The sequence below is a fragment of the Macrotis lagotis genome, chromosome X (assembly GCF_037893015.1).
Source record: "Macrotis lagotis isolate mMagLag1 chromosome X, bilby.v1.9.chrom.fasta, whole genome shotgun sequence".
NCBI lineage: Eukaryota > Metazoa > Chordata > Mammalia > Peramelemorphia > Peramelidae > Macrotis > Macrotis lagotis.
The window spans coordinates 436974929-436995522 of record NC_133666.1 but is presented as its reverse complement, the minus strand read 5'-3'; the positions used below and the strand labels follow the sequence as shown (position 1 = coordinate 436995522).

General features: G+C 35.1%; 1 protein-coding gene across 16 annotated transcripts in view; it reads left to right on the top strand.

Annotated features, from left to right (window-relative positions):
• DTNA (dystrobrevin alpha) overlaps positions 1 to 20594 on the top strand; it is a 499301-nt gene that overhangs the window by 215049 nt on the left and 263658 nt on the right. Inside the window, exon 1 of one of the 16 annotated variants that reach the window (XM_074205351.1) lies at positions 2277 to 16683. The exons of the other annotated variants lie outside the window; for them this stretch is intronic. The gene's annotated coding sequence lies outside the window, so the exon portion shown is untranslated. Of the gene's footprint in view, positions 1 to 2276; positions 16684 to 20594 lie in introns of those variants that run through there. 16 annotated transcript variants of the gene reach the window in all.

Sequence of the window (20594 nt, the reverse complement as noted above, 5' to 3'; positions counted from 1 at the left end):
AGTGGAAATTAAAGAATCAGTGAAAAAAACAAATATATGCATAAAGTGGATACTATTTTCCAGGCATTGGTCAGACAGGTAGGAATTAAACCAGGAGAGAACAATGCTTTGAAAATCTAGTGAGTACAGTTTGATTTTGTGATTATTGGCAAGTGGATAAAAGGATAAGCATGCCACTGCATTTTATTAACAATATGAGACAACAAAGTTATCCTTTTCTACCACATTTAATAAAACCTCCTACTAGCACATCTGTGTCTTACTTAACCTTCAAGTTATTGTCTTTAATTGAAGCTATAATAGCTGGAGTGAATTTGAAGAACTGATGCTAGAGCTAATATTTGGCATTAGAAATTAATTTTTAGTTAAATTTTAGAGTAAGGTACTTGTAAATTAAAACTAGAAATATTTGAAATCATAAGACACTAGAGAAATGTAAGTAATTGTTGTTATTAGAATTTTGAACAGAAAAATCAGGAAACCATGTGTTTAGTTTATTTTGTAGTAACAGAGTCACCTGAAGGAAGAAACTGAGATTTAGGTTTGATTAAGGAACTGAAATTAGGAAAAAACAGGAGTGTGAAGACGAAAAACATAGGATGTGAATCAACCCTGGCCAAACTTTAGTCAGACATTCTCATTGTCAAGATATTTAGCTTATTTTAAGTATCTCTATAGTAGTTAGGTGGTACAGTGGTTAAAGCATGGAGTGGGAACTAGGAAGATTTGAGTTCAAATGTGACCTCAGGTACCTATTAGCTGTGTGGCCTTGGACAAGTCACTTATCACATATTTGACTCTGTTTCTCATCTTCTAAATAAAGACACACTGGAGAAGAAAATGGCAAACCACTCCAATATCTTTGTCAAGAAATTTGGTTCATAGGATCATGTAAAGTTGGACACAAAAATAACCATCTATTGTCTTCTGAAACACAGGATTTTAAGATGGAGCAGAAAACATTTGTCCAGTGATTTTTTTTTACAGAAGTAGAATGCTAACTGAATTTATAGTCAGAGCAACTTTGTTAAAAATCAGTCTTGCTATTTAATATTCATGAGATCTTGGTCAGAACCTCCCTGGTCCTTAGTTACTTCATCTATAAAATGAGAGGTAATACTAGATGGCTTCTAGAATTTTTTCCCAGCACTAAATCCTATAGAAGTAGGAGAAATGTTAAAAAAGAATCATTAGTAGCCTTAAAATTAAAAGTCATTTAACAAACAGTTATTAAGCATCTGCTTTGTGACAGATAATGAGATGTAAAAAAAAGGCAAAAGATAGTTCCTTAAATTTCAAGTTCACAATCAAATAGGGGAGGAAATCAAATGTGCACATATGAGCTATATTCGGGTTAGATGGGAAATAACTAAGAGAAGAAAAGGACTAGAACAAAAAGGAGTTTGACCAGGCTTTTTGTAGAAGTTAAGGTTTTAAGTGGGCCTTGAAGAAAGCCAGGGAAACCACTAGGCAAAACTGAGAAGCGAAAGAAAACATTCAGAGCTGAGAGAGGCAATGTCTCCTCTTGTACCATGCACTTTTGTCTAATGAGATTAAATGAGTAAAAAGCACTTGAGTTCAAGGCCTAGAACATAAAAGGCACTATTTTAATGCTTTTCCCTTCCTTTTCCCTTCCTTTTTAGACTTTAAATTTTGACTTGTGCATAGGGTTCATAAAGCCATAGGCATTATTCAGTCAAATAGTTATTACTACATGTTTCTAGTTTTTTATTCATTTATCTGAGAGCCAGTTTGGTGTAATCAATAGGGATCTGTCCTTGGGGCACAAGTTCTGCTCCTACTTCTGACATACTACCTGAATGATCCTAGACAAGTCACTTGACCACCTAGTACTCTAGGTGCTTAGAGAGTTTGTTCATCAATCCTCATACCTACTATCTTATTTAAACTGCCCAAAATAGTTTCTCTGTCTTTGTAGGGATTGAAATTATGTTGGGGTTTTAGGGATTCTTTGTTGGCTTTTTGCCTCTATGATATATTACTAATGCTAATAATAATAATAATTAATACCACATTCTGTACTAAGCATTTTATAAATATTACGTCAGGTAATCTTCACATCAACCCTGAGAAATAGGTTCTGTAATTATTTTTTTACTTTATAATTGAAAGAACTGAAGCAAAAAAAGGCTGTGACTTTGCCTAAGATCACACAGTTAAGTGTTTGAGGTCAGATTTGAATTCAGGTCTAAATACTATGCCATCTAGTTAATGAAAGGGAGGGAGGGAGGGAGAGACAGAGAGTCAAAGAGACAGAGAGAGAAATACAGAGGCAGAGACAGAAAGGAAAGATAGGGGGGGAAAGGAAAGGAAGGAAAGGAAAGGAAAGGAAAGAGAAAGAGGGAAAGGAAGAGGAAAGAAGAAAGATAGAAGGAAAAGAAGACACTCCAAAACATTTTACAAAAATTATCTCAAGTTATCCACACGACAGGTCTGGCAGATGTTATCATTCTCATTTTTCAAACGAGGAAACTATGACTGACAGATTTGCCCAGGATGTCACAGTAGAATTCAGCTCTTCCTGACTTCAGGGTTCAGCACCTCATTGCCTCTACTACTTATGATTACTCCTAACTTTTTCTTATCTTGACTCATATCAAAATCAAAGTTATGAAATAGCTATAAAAGTATTTAGTTCTTGAAAAATCTGCAAGGTACTTTTCCTAGTAATCATATGATGAGGTACATAGGAAAAATATTAGCCCCCAGCACCCCCATCTTCATTTTATAGATGAGGAAACTGAGACCGGAAATAAAATGATAGGTTGCCAAAGTAGTAAGTTCAGTGTTAGTATTTATATTTGGGTCTCCTGACTTGAAGTCCAGCAGATATTATTCTAGCACTTCCTTTTATTTGGTTTTCCCTCAAGAGATATTAGATAGGAAACAGCTTAACAAATTGTTGACATTAAGTTGACAGGTTCCTTGCCAATCAGCATAGTGGCCAGAATTAAATAGACCATGGAGACTAATATTCCCTCTTACTCCTTGGAACTCCCTTGAAAATGAGTAGAATTCTATTGTCAATTCAGTAATACATTGCTGTTTTTGCTTCCCCCCCCCCTTTATTGGCTTGAAATGTTAATCTTCAATCTGGCACTTTTAACAAACACTGAGGCCAATATTTTTAAAAACACACACAAATCCAATTTACTTCCTGCCTGGTCACCAAGCACAGAGATGGAAGAGTAAGGTGATGGCACTGTGCTGTACATATGTTCTTGCTTTTCACATTGGCCTGATTCTCAGCAGTCCAATACACTAAATATGTTGCTTTAAAAAGAAAAAAAAATTACCTCAGCCTTCAACTTGAATGCTTTTGTGTTCTGTGTTACAAAACCCAGATACATTTTTAAAATCCACTTTACAGAGAAAGAACTCAGAATGGATATTTAATAACCTCCCCATAGTTGCTTCTAAATAAACTTGAAAAATAAGATCTTTTGCCTTGGCAGTGCTCTCGGGAGGAGTGTGGGTGCGTAGTATCTTGCACATTAGCTGGGATACTGTATTTGGTATTGTCAGACCTGCTGAATCATTGCCCATGAATGGCCATACTTCCCATGGTGATTGTTTGACAGGATGCCAGTGACTCCTGCCTACAGTTTCTGAAAAGCTGACCTTGTAACAACATCCACATTCTTTCTCTTGCTTTTGCTGACATCCTCCAAGGCTCTGAAAACTGTTTTCAAAACAAATATATAATGAAGTATTGTGCTAGTAAAAAGCAATTGTGTTCCAGTTCATCAGATTATCTGAGGGTGTCATGTTTGCCAGAGGGCAGCATAGCAAGAAAATAAATAGGCAAAGCAAACCAGCCTAGAAAGTTGACATTTGAGCTACAGCCTTCTGAAACTCAGGGATAGTTTTCTAAAAGTAGTCAGACATCCAAATGAAGACAAGACTATTACATGATGCATTTTCTAACTTTGCTGAACTCCTTTATTATGTCAATGCTATGTTTTTTTCATTTCTTCAGAAATGACTAAATTTCTGTCACCACCCCCACCACCCTTGGTAGAGACAGACCTCAAGGCATCTGTGCAGGACATAAACAACAGAATACAAGAAGGACTCAATTAATGGATACTGAACTTATTCTGACACACTGGAAGCACAGATCACATTATGGCTACCTAATCACTGCTGCTGTCTGGATAGTCTGCATTAGCTAATAGAGACTTATGTGATGTTCATATTGGTGTGGGATTCCCTCTTGCAGAAAAACGACAACTCCAGGCCAGCAGCTGATAGTTTGCAGGCACAGCTGGCTTTCCATGTAATCAGAGAGCACATGTTTGGCTTTATACTATCTGCTGGAAGCCATATCACAAAGTCCACTTGCAGGTTCTGAGACTCATCCTCAGTCCTTTATACTGATTTAGACTTAAGGTCAGTTCCATCACTCTAAGCTCTGATACTGCCTTTGAAGCAATCAACATTATCATCAAAATAGTAATGATTCATACTTGTGTAGCATTTTAAGGATTATCTCAGAGCATCTATGTGTTGGAAATATTATCTCTTTTTACAGAGGAGAAAACTGAGACTGGAAGTGAAAATAATCATAGGATAATTTTAGGATCAAATAGGAGCAAAGAATTTAGAAATGGAACAAATAACAGGCTACACAGGGAGGAAGTGACAACATCAGGATTTGAATTCATTCCAACAATAGTAGTTTTCCCTCTCCACACTGTCTCACCAGCAAAGTTGCCTTTCTTCCTAGTCCTCATGCAGAACAATGAGATCTCCTATTCTGTTGGGTTTTTTTTTTTGATGTGACTTTTATTTATTTTTAAAATTTAATTATTTACACATTACTACCATAGTCTTGTAAAAGTAAACATCCCTCCTCCCCCAAAGAGAGAAACCTCACAAAAAATAAAGTGAGAGAAAAAGAAAAAAAAAGTGTTCAAATATCATTAACTCTGTCTCAGAGAGGTATCGCATTCTGTATCATAAGACCATCAGAGAAGTTGCTTCAATATTTTTTCCCACATTCCTCCTCATTTCCATTTATTCTATTCTCTCTCTCTCTCTCTCTCTCTCTCTCTCTCTCTCTCTCTCTCTCTCTCCTTTTACTTTGTCCCTCCTCAAAAGTGTGTGCAGTGAATAGAGCACTGACCCTGAATCCAGGAGACCGAGAATCCAAATCCAGTCTCACACCCCTACAACCATATAGTCATGTGACCCAGGGAAAGTCATCCAACCCCACCACCTTGCAAAAAAAAAGTGTGTATCATCTGCCTATCCTCTTCCACAATCTCTCTCTGCTATCACCTACACCCCTCCGCCTTTCCCCTGCCCCCTTTCTCCCATATCCTTCCCCTCCTTTTCCCTCTAGAGCAAAATAGATTTCTATACTCTATGAGTGTGTATATTATTTCCTCTCTGAGCCACTTCCGATGAATGAAAGCCAACTCAATCCCCCTCACCTTCCCCCCACCTTCCACTCCATTGCAAAAGCCTTTTCCTGACTCTTTTACATGAAATATTTTAGCCCATTCTACCTCTCCTTTCCCTTTTTTCCCCAGGACATTACTTTTTCACCCATTGACTCCATCTTTATAATATATTATACCTTCATATTCAGCTCTCTCCTGTGCCTTGTCTATATATGCTCCTTCTAAATGCTGTAATAAATGATTGGGTTCATATGAGTTATCAGTATCATCTTCCCACACAGGAATGCAAGCAGTTCAACATCATTAAATTCTTCATAATTTGCCCTTCTCATCCATCCTCTCTATGCTTTGCCTGAGTCCTGTACTTGGAGATCAAACTTTCTGTTCAACTCTGATCATTTCAACAGGAAAGTTTGAAAGTCCCTTATTTCATTGAATATTCATCTTTTCCCCCCAAAAGAAAACGTTCAGGTTTACTACATAGTTGATTTTCGGTTGTAATCCAAGGTCTTTTGCCTTCTAGAATATCATATTCCAAGCCCTATGAGTCCTTAATGTAGACACTGCTAAATCCTGTGTAATCCTGACTGTATTGCCACAATATTTGAATTGTTTCTTTTTGACTGCTTGTAATATTTTTTCTTTGACTTAGAAGTTCTGGAATTTGTTATAATGTTTCGGGGAGTTTTTTTTTTCTTTGGAGGAGGGGTCTCTCAAGAGGTGATCAGAGGATTCCCTCAATTTCTATTTTGCTCTTTGTTTCTAGGATATCAGAGTAATTTCCTAGAGAAACTCTTTAAAAAATAGGGGCTGCTAGGTATCACAATGGATAGAGCACCGGCCCTGGAGTCAGGAGTACCTGAGTTCAAATCCTGCCTTAGACACTTAATAATTACCTAGCTGTGTGACCTTGGGCAAACCACTTAACCCCATTTGCCTTGCAAAAATAAACAAATAAAGTCTAGGCTTTTTTCCTGGTCATGACTTTTAGGTAGTACAATAATTTTTTAATTATCTTTCTGGATCTATTTTCCAGGTCAGTTGTTTTTGACCTGGAAAATGAGATATCCCATTCTGTCAGTTCTTGATGGAGCAATAGCTAGTTAATAAGAAATTTCTCCCATGTCTAACTTTTAATTCAAATATTGTCAAAATCCTTGTCAATTAGCAAAGGTTGCAAATTATACATGCAGCCTAAATGGGAGAAAGTGAAACTTTTTGGGGGATAGCTTCCAGACTCAAAACAATTAAAGAAATTCAGTTTGGGGAGGATTGGGTTTCAATCTCAATTCTGTTACTTATTACCTCTATAATATTGGTTGAATCCCGTTATCTCTCTGCAACTCATTTTTCTCATGTATAAATTAGTACTTAGATGACCTCTTAAGTTCTTTCCAGGTCACAATCAGAGTTATAAACTATGTCTAATTAATAGAGAGGACTGACACTTGAAAGGGCAACAACAGGAGTGCAGTTTTAAATGTCTGGGAAGCAAGAAAAGATGGTGACAAGGTCAATTAGATAACACAATAGATATAGAGTATGGAGTTTGGAATATGGAGGACCTGAATTCAAATTTGATCTCAAACAATTACTAGCTGTTTGACTTTGAATGGTCTTTTAACCCCAATTGCTTCAGAAATGAAGGAGAAGGTATTTAGAAATTTATAAAAAGTCAAAATATGTTATGCTTTCATTTGATTTAACATCACATTTTCTTGAGAATGTTCAATACTAAATACTAAAGTCTTACTCTGATACCTCTTCTTGGCATGTGACTGATGCTAATTTGGGGAAATTATTTCAGTAGATTCCAGCTTTGGAATGTCCTAAAGAGATGAAAATATTTCCCATACTAACCTGGCTTTAGACTATATACTCTCTGAAGACAGGCCTATCTAAGTCTAGAAGCAATTGAATACCAGACAGGGAATTTTTTTGGAAACAACTACTTGTGTTCAAAGTGTCTACTTGAAATACAGAAAGTTTATGATCTTCATTGATGGAAAGAGAACAAACATAAGTGAATTCCCGGAAGTAACCAGGTACATCAAAGCTGAGTTGGTTTCTAACTTGAATGTAGATTTAGCCAATATGCTTTCATCCTCAAATTAGGTAACATCTTCAGTTTCTCTGAAGATGTGATTTGCGTAAGTCATCTACATGCCCTTTTAGTGAGGTGGGAAAAAAGTATAATATTCTTACCAGCTTTTTGAGATTTATTATGCCATATTCGATCTACAAATACTCCAACAGAAGCAGAGTAGCACATCACAGGCTGACAGAAACATTTTGTCTAGGAAAATACTCATTTGTAATTTTTTCCATGAATATTTATTCTGGATAAATAAGATATACTTTGCCAGAAAATGTAGAGATCTTTTGAAAGTGGTTTCCATGACAAAGAGTTTTTAATTGAAGATATTTACATGTGGTATTATGTAATAAGAACCATATCTATAGTTTAATTTTGTGCACTTTAGAGAAGAGTATTTGCATTACATTTTCAAGTGGAATTTGTATTCCACACACATAATTCAGTGTACATATCTAACTACAGAGTTGTAGATATTCTTTTTAGGTAAATCATCAGTTCATTGTTGTCTATCATATTCCAGAATTTAGAGATAGATTTCATTACTGTCTGTCCCTCCAAAATTTTCATTGTTATTGTTTCATTATTATTTCATTATTATTGTTACATTTTAAAAAAGCAGCTGTTGGCTAGGATTTGCTTTTCTGATGCTATCACAGAAAGAACTTACATCTGACACTACAGACTTTTCTGTTCTTAACATCACAGATTTAGAGAAACATAGAAACTTGGGGATATTATTCAATCCCCTTCCTCATATTCCAAATGAGAAAATATAATCCAAACTAATTGAATTCAATCCTATCTATTCCAATAAGCATTTATTAAGCACTACTACTACTGACAGGTACTATGCTAGTTCCAGGCATATAAATGCAAAATGAATCTATTCCAAGTGATATTCTGCATGGATTCTATGAAAAATGCTCCTGGTCTCAAGGAATTTATATTCTACTGACAGTAATCATAGCAATTTATTAAAGAAAAACAATTAGTAAATAAAAGATCCAAAATTAAAACCTAAATCCACTGACTTTTAATCCATCATTCTTTCTAAACCATCAGGTTAAATTTCTTCCTTTCAAATGCATGCAAGACTTCAAGAGAGAGAGAGAGAGAGAGAGAGAAAGAGAGATTGAGAGAGAGAGAGAGATTAAGTATATATATATATATATGCACATATATACATATATGCACATATATACATATATATGCACATATATACATATATATACACACATACATAAAACTCACTGAAACGATTTTGCATAGAAGGGGGTCAACTTATATTTAATAGAGGGAGTTTCCTTATTCAAGAATTCTGTATACCAATAAACTCTGGCTCCTATATTAGGGAATATATTAGGGAAAAATTCCAAAGACTAGGGAAGGAGATAAGCATTTATATGTCAAACACTGTGTTAAGAGTATTTTTACAAGCATTGTTCCATTTAATCCTCATAATACCCTTTCTGGGTAGGTGCAGTTTTAAAATTGAGGAATCAAATACACCAGAGGTTAAATGACATGCCTAGGGATCACACAGCTAGTTAAATGTCTGGGATATGATTTGAACACAGATCTTCCTGATCTTAGCACTGCTTTTACTGTAGCAACTAGTTTTCTCCAAATACAGAAATATAACAGCAAATAATTCATTTCATTATACTTTCCATAATGTTACTGAAGAGTTTGTCTTGTCTGCGATTTATAATCCTATTTTTATTTTAGTGCTCTAAAGCAAGTATCCTTTGTTCTTTGACTTGCAACAAGTGAACAAACATATTCTTGGGGAGAAAAACTGATCTTAAGTGAATATTTTTTCTACTTTCAACAAAAAATATATATATTACTCTTTCTGTCTTTCTCAAAACTATTTTCTTTTTGAGGGAAGAGTTTAATTTAAGGTACAGATTATCATTCCACAATTGTACTAGACATTAGAAATGGTGTTTTATTTAGTTATTATTTATTTTTCATTCCTCATAGTCCATTTCATGGAGAATTTCCTGGACCCAAGAAGCCTAAAATTTTAAAAAAAAAAGCATGTGTTACTGAAAGATGGCTTGAAGTTTTGTTGGCAACAGTTTATTTTTCCTTTGTAATCTCTTTTTTTCAAAAAAGCACATTTTTACAAAGAGTAAAGAAATGAGCACTTCTACAATATCAAAGTTTAGAAATGTGGCAGAATTTTTCTTTTTGGGACTATTAAGTAAATATAAAATAATTAAGTATTCCATGAGTGAAAAGGGATGCTAAGTTGTTCAGTAGAAAGAGCCCTGGATTTGGAATCAGGAGGACTTAGTTATATGATTCACATCTGGTCTCATCTACTTAATAGGTGTGTGATCTGGGGCAAATCATTTAAACCTATTTGCTTTAGTTCCTCATCTGTAAAATGAACGGGGGGAAAGAAATGGCAAACCACTCCAGTATCTCTGCCAAGAAGACCCACAAATGGGGTCATGGTAAGGCAAACATGACTATAAAATGAGTTGACAACAAACTGAGTAGGAAGCATTTAGAGTTTTGTTGTTGTAAGAGAGTGGACAATTGTAATTAAGATAGCTGAATTTTTTTTTAAATCACCATTCAATAAATAAAGAAATTGTTGTCCTTCTTCTATTTCCCCCTACCCAAAGTTTAGAATACTACAGGATACAAGTAGCTAGCCTCAAAATGTCTTTTCCAAATGCTTGTATTTTCCAATTCTCCTCAATAAATAGTGACACATAACAGACAAAGATACAACAGCAGTCATGCAGAAATTCTGTTTGTGGACAGAATCTTGGCTTATCAAATTTGTGAATGACACTAAGCTAAGATGGGCAATGCAGTGAATGACAGAAAGAGGAACCCCAAAGATCCTAACAGACTAGACATGATGGATTGAATCTAGTAAGATAGAACTGAAGAGGACTAAGTACAAAGACTTGTATTCAGTTGAAATGAAAAGAAAAAAGCACCTAAACAAGGATGGACAGCCTGAGAAGGATTTAGTTTCTGTTTTGTTTTGTTTTTGTACACTGCAAGCTCAATAATAGTCAACAATCGGAGTTTTCTCAAAAAAGATTATGTCTTCCTGGGTGTATATAGCAATAATGACAGTAATAGATGTATAGTATCCCAAATGAGATGAGACTAAATGTTTATTATTCTGTTCATCTCTGGACTCTGTGCTTGAGGGATGTTAATAATCTGAAGCAGGTCTGGACCAGGGTTATTAACCTTTTTGTATATTTTGGCAGGCTAGTGAAGCCAAGGGAATTCTCAGAATAATATTTTCAAAGGCATAAAAATAAAATATACAGAATTACAAAGGAAACCAATTTGTTGTTTTTTAATCATTTCAGTCATCTTTGTGACCTCATTTGGAATTTTCTTGACAAAGATACTGGAGTGCTTTGTATTTCCTTCTTTGGTGCATTTTACAAATGAAAAAACTGAGGTGCAGCTAGGTGGTACAGTGGATAGAGTAATAGCCTTGGAATAAGGAAGACTCATCTTGATGAGTTCAAATTTGACCTCAAATAGTTGGGGTAAGTCATTTGATCCTATTTGCTTTAGTTTCCTCATCTATATAAGTTAGAGAAAAAAAGGCAAACCACTTTAGTATCTCTCCCAAAAAGACCCCAAATGGGGTCATGAAGAGTCAGACTCAACTGAAATGACTGAACAACTTCTTGACTCTAAACATGACATTCTAATCACTGTCATCTAAATTCCTGAAACCAATTAATATTAAAATGCAATTATAAAAAAAATTTTAAAAACAAGTCTTGAGTATAAGATTAAGGCCTTCCCTATCAGTTGTTACTGCTTTAGAAAAAGACAAACAGTATGATGATTGAAATCATAGTATAAAAAAGATTTGTTGAAAGTAGTTGACATGTTGAGCCTGAAAAAATGAAACTTTAGAGAAAAAACTTTAGAGGAAAAACTTTAGAGAGTTTTCTTCAAATATCTGCAAGGTTGCTTTGTATTTTTTTTTAACTGCAGCTCTCTGAGGGGAAAAACTAAGGCTAATAAGTGGAAATTAGAGGGAGGCAGATTGTTATCAGTCTGAGTAAGAATTTTAGAAAAAATTATTGTTGTATGAAAATGGAATGGGCTATTTTTGAAATAATAAATTCCTTGTTTTGGGAGGTGACTGGATGACAGGGACTTATTTAGTAGGTTGGATTCTCTCTCTGCCTATAAGCTGGAATAAATGATATGAAACCAAAGAATCATGTTTTCATGGAGAATTGAAATTGAGTTCCAAAGTCATTTTATCCAATCCATACTAAAACTCTCTTTAATTTTTTTAAAATATTTTATTAAAAATTTTACAAATACCAAATAAAACAAAGGAGAAGAATAAAAGGATACAGTGATACAAATCTATATTATTTACAGCTTGCATTTGCTTTTAAGTACATTCTTATACTTAAACATTTAATAAATTCAAGATGTAACTTTCAAAGGTACCCTGCTTATCTGTGTTTCCTTCTACCCTTCCTTATTGGTTTCTCTTCAGTGATTTTTTTTAAAGTAACAAAATGTGGTTTCTCATCACATATGTAGAATAAGTATAAGTGGGGAATTTAAGATGACTCCAAAGTTTTCTTTCAGAGTAGTTTGGAAGAGAAATGGATTGGGGATAAAGTTAGAGAACTGGTTCTGTTTTGAATATTTTGAGTTTGATATTCCTGCTAATATGTCTTCTCATTTCTATTCCTTTCTTCCAGCAACTCAACCTTCATATAGTTTCTAAAGTAATATTTTCAGGCATAAATATGATTATGGTATACTTTGCTCAAAAGTCTGTGGGGGGGGGGGAAGATCTATTTTCCCTTTCCAGTAAATATCAGATTTTTTTTAACCTGGAATCCATGTACCACAGTTTAGTACAGTAATTTTATATACCATGTTACATGGCAAGCAAACTTGTCTACCTTTTACTCCCTGAACTTTAGTATCTCTCCCAAAGACTTGTATTCAGTTGAAATGAAATGAATTTTCTCTTCTCATTAGGCCTAGAGAACAGTATTGGCAATAAGTAAAGTATCATTTTCCAGCTCTTTGTCTGTGGAATAAATCATCCATCCTCTACAAGAAGCTTTCTCAAACCCTTCTTCCTAGTTGATAAAATTCTCTTTTAGATATTCCAGAAAATTTTACTTTTAAAACTTGATGGTTTAGTTATCAGACAGCTAGATTGCATACTTTCTGAGATAGATACAGAGGGATGCAGGTTCACATACATATACAGACATATATACTCATAGGCACACAGAGATACACATATATAGACACACATTTATGCACTTAAGTATTTGTGCATAAATATCCTTTTTCTGTTGATTAATAATCACATATTGTGTCCTCACGATATTTAAAGTTTAGAGGAAACACATTTTAAACTACCTAGGACTTTAAATAGAGTAAGGGATGGCATTAATCTATGCCAGGATGGAAACATACTTCTTATAGAATTGGAAAGTATAGTATATGTTTTCTGGGTTATCTGGGGCTAAAATTTCATGGGATGGTGTTGTAGGCACAGATTAGGGTCAATCATTTTCTGGAACCTCATGAGAGTGTAGCATGGGAAATTAGAAGGTTTAGCAAATACAACTTGGATTGAACACAGCTTTAGGAATGGCCATAAATCACATCATGAGTTTCTTAAGTATGACTTCCTATTACTGTAGAGGGTACTGCCATTCTCCCAGTCTCTCAGACTTGCAACCAGGCCATTATCAAATCATTTCATTTTTTACCTTTACATCTCTCTTTACTTTCACTTCTCTACACACAAATTGCCCCTAAACTAATTCAGTCCATCATCACCTCTTATCTGTACTAATCCATTGGCCTCCTAATTGATCTCCCTACCTCCCTACCTCAAGTCTCTCCTCGTTCCAATTCATCTTCCATTCAACTGTGATTTTCTGAAAGTGTAATTCTGATATGCCATCTCCTCTATCTAATATATTCCAGTAGTTCCCTATTACCTCCATGATCAAATATAAAATCCTTTATCTGACATTTAAAATTTTTCAGAACTGGCCTCTGTCTGCTTTTTCCCAGTTTTCTTATATTTTACTCACATCTGCATATGTCACAGTCCATCCATGCTGATCTCTTTTCTATACTCCATCGCCCATCTCCCTGCCTTCTCTATAGCTGGGGTCCTCTTTCTTTTGAGCTCTGACTCCCTATCTTCTATTTAGACTCTTTTCAACTGCTACCTCTTTCAGGAGGCCCAAGACTCCCTCAAAGATTACTTCCATCTATTCTGCATTTATCCATGTATTTTGATTTCTATATGATGTCTCCCCCCATTCAAATATAAGCCCTTAGAGGACACTATGTAAATATTTAATAAATGCTTGTTGGTTGACTCATTGATTTTGTAAAACCCAATGAAATATCTTGGTCTGTTAAATTGTTCTCCAAAAAATATTTTGGATGGGAACTCATCAGTTTTAACATGATCAGTGTTCAAGATTCTGCAGACTTCAGTATCCTTTGATTAGCCAAACCTCCTTAATAGCTGCCAGAGCCTAGGTATGTTGACAAACGCTACTTTATAGCCAAATAACAAGCATTCATTTGTCTCTTGCTGTTTGTCCTTTGTTTTTAAAAAAGATCATGATATCAGGGAGGTGATGCCATGACATTAAAGTGAATTGGATTTAGATGAAGCAGGGCTGTGCAAAATCATCAGCCTCACTTTCTCCTGTAGAGCTAGTTGGGTTCCTTGGCCAGTTATGGATCTGGAGGACTTGAGGTGACACTGATGTAGAAGGAGAGCTTGGCCTTGATAAGCTAAGATCTTTAACAGATCTTTTAACATTTGACTGAGGCAGGATCCATTCAGTGATAAAGGCTGAATAAGAAATGAGATAAAGAATGGCCTCTTTTACCTAGTCAAGAAATATATGTATATCTATCTATATTTATATGTGTGTGTATTCTTGCTTGTGTATTTGTATATGTATTTTATATATGCATATATTGTGTATATGTTTATATGTGTGCATAAACCTGGGAAGGGAAGATCCTCAGGGTTTCTGGGCAAAACAGAACTGAGTCAATCTCTATCAATATAGTGTACCTCCATATCCTTCCCTCAACTTCTCTAACAACTGCTATGCCCTAAAGATTCTTTCTCAGTTTTACATATGCATGTGGATTCCCTTTCTGCCTCTTCTTAAATTCTGTGCATTTTTCTATGGATCTAGGAGTTGGTCTACTCTTCAAGTTTAAGTTCCTTCTAGATTGACTGAAGTGACTTTTAAAGTTCAGCCAGGGACAGAGTCAATCACTGATCATCCTGAAACACTTTTCCCCTTCTAATTCACTCACACCCCTTTGTGTCTCATAAAGGAATCAGATGGTATGGCCCCATTTTTACAGTCATTTTAACACCTCTTAAGGGGCTCTTTTTCTATGTTTAGCTCCTGGACTTTCAAGGATCAACTCCTGTTTTATTTCTACATGTTCACATAGAATGTGAGGGAAAGGACTGCTTCACTTTTGTTTTGTTTTGTTTTTTTCAATAGCCAGTCCCTACCTCAGTCCCTGAGAAATACTAACTGGTTAATAAATGTTAGTTGATTAGGTGCTGGACTCCGTGCTAGCAGCTAAGATATGAAGACAAAAATGAAATAGTACCTCACCCCAAGAACTTTTCCTTATATTGGGGATGAGGGTGAAGAGGGACACATTCACAGATAAATAAATAGGAAATGTCAAATAAATACTAAGTAATGCTGAGATGGGGAGGACTCTAACTGACAGATAAGACTAAGGATAAAAAGAACAAGAACTAGCCTTGACAGGGACCGTAATTACAGGCTATAGTTTGAGAACTATGAGAAGGTTAAACATAAGAAGGAACAAATGGAAGAAAATCAGGGGGGGAAAGCCTTATCCAAGGGAGAAGATAGAATCCCAAAAGAAAAGGTGGATAATGGTCAGTCAACAAGCATCTATTAAGTCAACAAACCTACTGTGTGTTACACTGTGCTCTGAGGATATAAAAAGAGGCAAAAATAAAAGTCCCTGTCCTCTGTGATTTCACAGTCTAATAAGAGAGGCAAAAAGCAAACAGATATGTACAAACAAGTAAAAAGAGGATAAATAGGAAATAATCAACAAAGGAAGGTACCAAAATTAACAGAGACTGGAAGATGTTTCTTGTAAAAGACAGGATTTGAACTGAATGTGAAGCCAGGTAAATCACAAGAGAGATATAAGGAAGGAGATAGTCCAGGATTGTGGCCCAGCCAATGAAAATTCCCAGAGGAAAGAGATGAAGTGTCTTATTCTGGGAACAATAAGGTCATTGTCACTAGATCAAAGTAGGCTGGGGAAAGGGCTGTCTAGACTATGGAGGGCTTTGAATATCAGAAGATTTTATATTTGATCTTGGAGGTGATAGGGAGCCACTGGAGTTTATCTGGGGGGCAGAGAGGACATGATTGACTTGCACGTGGGAAAATTATTTTTGCTCCTAAATGTAGGATTGTCTGGAATGAGGAGAGACTTTTGGCAGGGAGACCCATCATCAACCTATTGCAATAGTCCAGGCATGTAGAGGAAAGCCTGCCCTAAGGTGGGAAAGAATTAGAGCAGTTAAGGGGAATAGTGGAGAGATCTTACAAAGGTGAAAGTGGCAAGCCTTGGCAACAGATTGGAAATGATTGGGTGAGTGACTGAGGAATCTAGAATACCAGCCTAAGGGACTAGGAAAATGGAATTATACCTTCAAGGGCAAGGAATGAGAAAAGGCCAATAGAATAAGTGGTGTCAGATTAGAAACTAAATGAATTATTGGAAGGAAGTGGAGGCAGCCTGTATAAATTATTCTCTGTAATATTTGAAAAGGGAAGAGGAGAGAAATAGTATGATAGCTCAAGAAGACAGCACCAGCAAGGAGTTTGCCTTTTTGTTCTTCATTTTTATTTTTTTAGATTGAGGAAAAGGAGACCTGGGCTTGACTGTAGAGAATGAACCAGCAGATAAGGAGAGTTCAAATATGATCAATGGGACAAGCTCCTATTGAAGACAGAGAGAGATATGCTATCAGCGTTTCAAATAGAAGGGTTGCTCTTGGCAGAGAAGAAGGCACCTAATACTCTGAGACCTAGAACAAATAAGGAGATGGTAAGTGAAGACAGGGAGATTTTAAAATGCAGAGGATATAACACCAATAAGGACCAGAAGTTAGGCTGAATTTTATTTCATTAAAAAAAAAGATAATCTGAGAGAGAAGGGAAGAGTATAAATGAGGGCTTCAAGATAGATGAGAAGGCTTGGAATAGTTCCTAAGGGTTATGATAGGGAGTCAATTAGAATGAACAGCAAGATTGTCAATTCAGGTAAATGTTGAAGTTCCTGATCTGAAGTCAGGAATACTCATCTTTCTGAGTTCAAATCTGACCTGTGACAATAACAAGAATAGACTCTAGCTGTAGTCAAATAGCATGAATTTTCAACAAATCCACTCAGCATAGTTGGTGACTTTCTTCCGCTGCAGCAACCAGCAGCTTATGAGTAGAGGAAAAGAGCATAATTGGTGGTGCTGCTGCTTTTTCTCTAATCAGGTTATTTATTATCTGTATCAGCTCCTCAAGTTATTTATTTACTTATTCGAATTACTAATTAGATCCTTAGGAGCAAAGACTTTAGAAAATTGGATCCCTGGCATGTAGAAACAGTGTTTGGTGCATTTTAGGTAGAAAAGAAATTCTTGTTGAATTGAGGAGAATTCAGTTGAATAAAGTAGTATATTTATTTTATTATGTGTTATCTAATTTCTTATTCGTTGGGTCATAAAACTGAAACCATTTTCCTTTAAGAAAAGTAAAGGAATATTTCCTTCTTTTATTATTCCTCAATTGCACATGGAAAATTTTTCCTTTCAAGTGTCAAAAGTCAGATTGTTTGAGAGTGGGTAGAGAAAGGCTATCAGAGGAAATTCATGGTCAGTTTGGGAAGCTGCCATCCTCAGTTTTTGGAGAATTAAGAACAAAGAACATTCATTTCTATGAATTTGTGTATATTTATCTATGTTTGTATGGATATATGTATGTATCTATCTATCTATGGCAGCTGGAATCAGGACGACCTGAGTTCAAGTGCGACCACAGACACTTGACACCTAGTAGCTCAAAAAGCTACTTGGAAAAGTCGCTTAACCCTAATGGCCTCACACCCAGGGCCATCTCCAGTTGTTCTGATTCATAGCCAGACCCAGATGACTCCAGAAGAGAAAATGAGGCTGGTGACTTTGCACCCTCTCACTCAAATTCAATTCATATGCTTGTCATGATATCACCACACTGATGTCATAGTCTTCTTTGAGAATGAAGTATCAACATCATCATCATCACCATCATCATCAGTATTATTTTATTTTTATTATGATTATTGTTATTATTACTACTACTAATACTATCACTATCTATTGTAGAAGATAGAGGTTAGGGTGACATTACTACCAAATTAGATTTCATTTCAATTCAGTCATATGAGATAGATGGAAACCAATGCAACCTCATTAGAATTAAGGCAGGGTGGGGAGTTGTAGAGAAGGAACTGTGTAAGCAATGTTACACACACACACACACACACACACACACACACACACACACATCAATCTTAGTCCTAATACAATCTTGGTTGAATGCATGGTTGAATGAATGCCACAGGGAAAGACCAGGTCAAGGAGTAGCATTATAAATAACGTATATTATTATATTATATATAGATAATATAATTATAATATATGTTATATATATTATATCATTAATGATAATATATTATAATTAATATAAATCATGTATTAATCTATAATATATTAATAATATATTCTTATAATATATTATGTATAATTCCATTATAAATGATATAATTGTTTTTTCCCTATCTCAGCTTAGATGCAAGTAAACTGAGGCATGGGTAATATTATGAAACCTCTGATATCACTGTTTCTAATCATTTCTCCCTTTTAGTGTCCCTTTTCCATCACCTATTCAGACACTCTATGTTACCATGACCTTTAAATCCCCTGATCAAAACAAGAATGGCCTTTTAAAACTTTTATTTAATTTACTAAAAATAATTTTTTATACCAACATGATAATCCCCCCCCCCCCAAGTTTTGCTCTTTATCCTGAATTTTGGAATGTTGAACTATCTCTACTTAAAGGATCATCAAGAAACTGGGAGCAAATGGGGGAGACACTATATTTTAAGAGTCAGCACTATATTTTAGGAGTGAGGGGTAATCCTTCAAAACATAAAACTGATTTTGAAGGTGAACTTGTCTCAGATGTTTTATGGTGATTTATTGGCTATGTCAAAAGGGAGAGTTGAGTGCCAGAATCATTTCCTTCTTTTCTCTTCCTCATTTCTCTCCTCTTCCCCAATCCTCCTTAGGTCTCCTTTTGCCCCCTCCCCCAATCCATTCCTAGGATGACTCAGAAACTTTACTCCCTCCAATTTGCTAGTCCTTAAAACACTAAGCCCTTATGTAAGGTCAATGGGGATAGGGAGAGGTATGAAGGGGGACCAAGAATAGGACTGACTTTATGATGGACTCTTATGGATATAGTAATGAGAACATCAGTCCCTAGAGAGATCAAGCACAAGGTGTCTAAAGCTCCTAGAATTAAGCTTCCCAGACCTTTGTCTTTTAATGTCGATAATTATTAGTGTGATGTTGATGATAATTAGAGTGTTATAATCATCACTTAGAGATGGATGAGACCTTAAAGGCCATCTAGACCAATTCCATTATTTTATAGAAGCTAGAAAACTAAAGTATCTTGCCCAAGGGCATAGAAGTATTAATTAACAGTGTTAGGATTCCAACTAATGTTTTCAATTTTAAACTTCAGATCCCTTTTTCACCTAATCAGACTGCTTAGCACTTGGAAAACTATTGCCATTAAAACATTTACAAATTCTGACATACTATGAAATTACAATGAGATAAATTTTTTGTGAATCATTTTGCTATGTGAAAGTAATATTAACTCCCATAATTCATGAAATATTTTGTCATTTATATCTAATTACCATGTAGCAGAATGAGTGTATGTGTAAACTTCCAGTTTACATAAACTTATAAATTCCATGGATTAGAATGATCAAAGCTATTGATGATTGCCTGCATTGCATATTTTGACTTCTCTCAGAGAGACCTCATCCAGTGAGACAACTGCAGTTTTCTCCCCTAATGCCCAGATTTAGAGTTCGCAGATAGTTTGTGTATTCTCTCAGCTAGCAAACAAAAAAATAAATTTAGTACCATGTTATCAAGAATAATTGTTTAAAATATTCAATCCTGTTTTGACTCTGCTTTCTCCCCAGGAGGTATAGTCTCAATCTCAAAAGGATGACTACCTCTAAAACTTAAGTTATCTTTAAAACTATTTGAAGACATCTTTCATATTGATTCCCTCTAATGCCAGCATTGATATTATTTGTTGTACTCTATTATTTATCTTGACTGGTGATCTACTCACAATTTAAAATTCTTTGTGATGGCCTTCAATCATAATCTCATTTATCTTGTAGTAAGGAAAGAAAATCAGCAGTTATTTATTCTATATCCTAAAAGCCTTAAAGGAAAAAAAAAAAACTTTAAACCAAAATATTTAATTGCCTTCCCGTGGTAGTCAAGATATTTTCTAATAAACGATAAATACATATCAGCACTGGCTTAGGCTGGTAATTTGTTTTGACCTGAAATATATCAATAGAAGTTCTAAAATTAAAATAGAATTTTATCTACCATCAATTTCTGCTTAGATTCTAGTTTTTTCTGCATATTTAGCATGCATGAAACTTAAACATGCTTTATAATTAATCTATTATAGGAAATTAGAAGAATAATGAAATATTTCTACATTTTACTTGTTTTTAAATGCTAAGAATACCAAACTGAGTCATAATAGTTGACTTTGAAATAGTGAGTCCATCATTTCTTGATCTTCAGCAATTCACTTCATCTCTTTCAATCTTTGTTCCCTTACTTCTTTATAAACTATTTCTTGAGCTAGATAGTT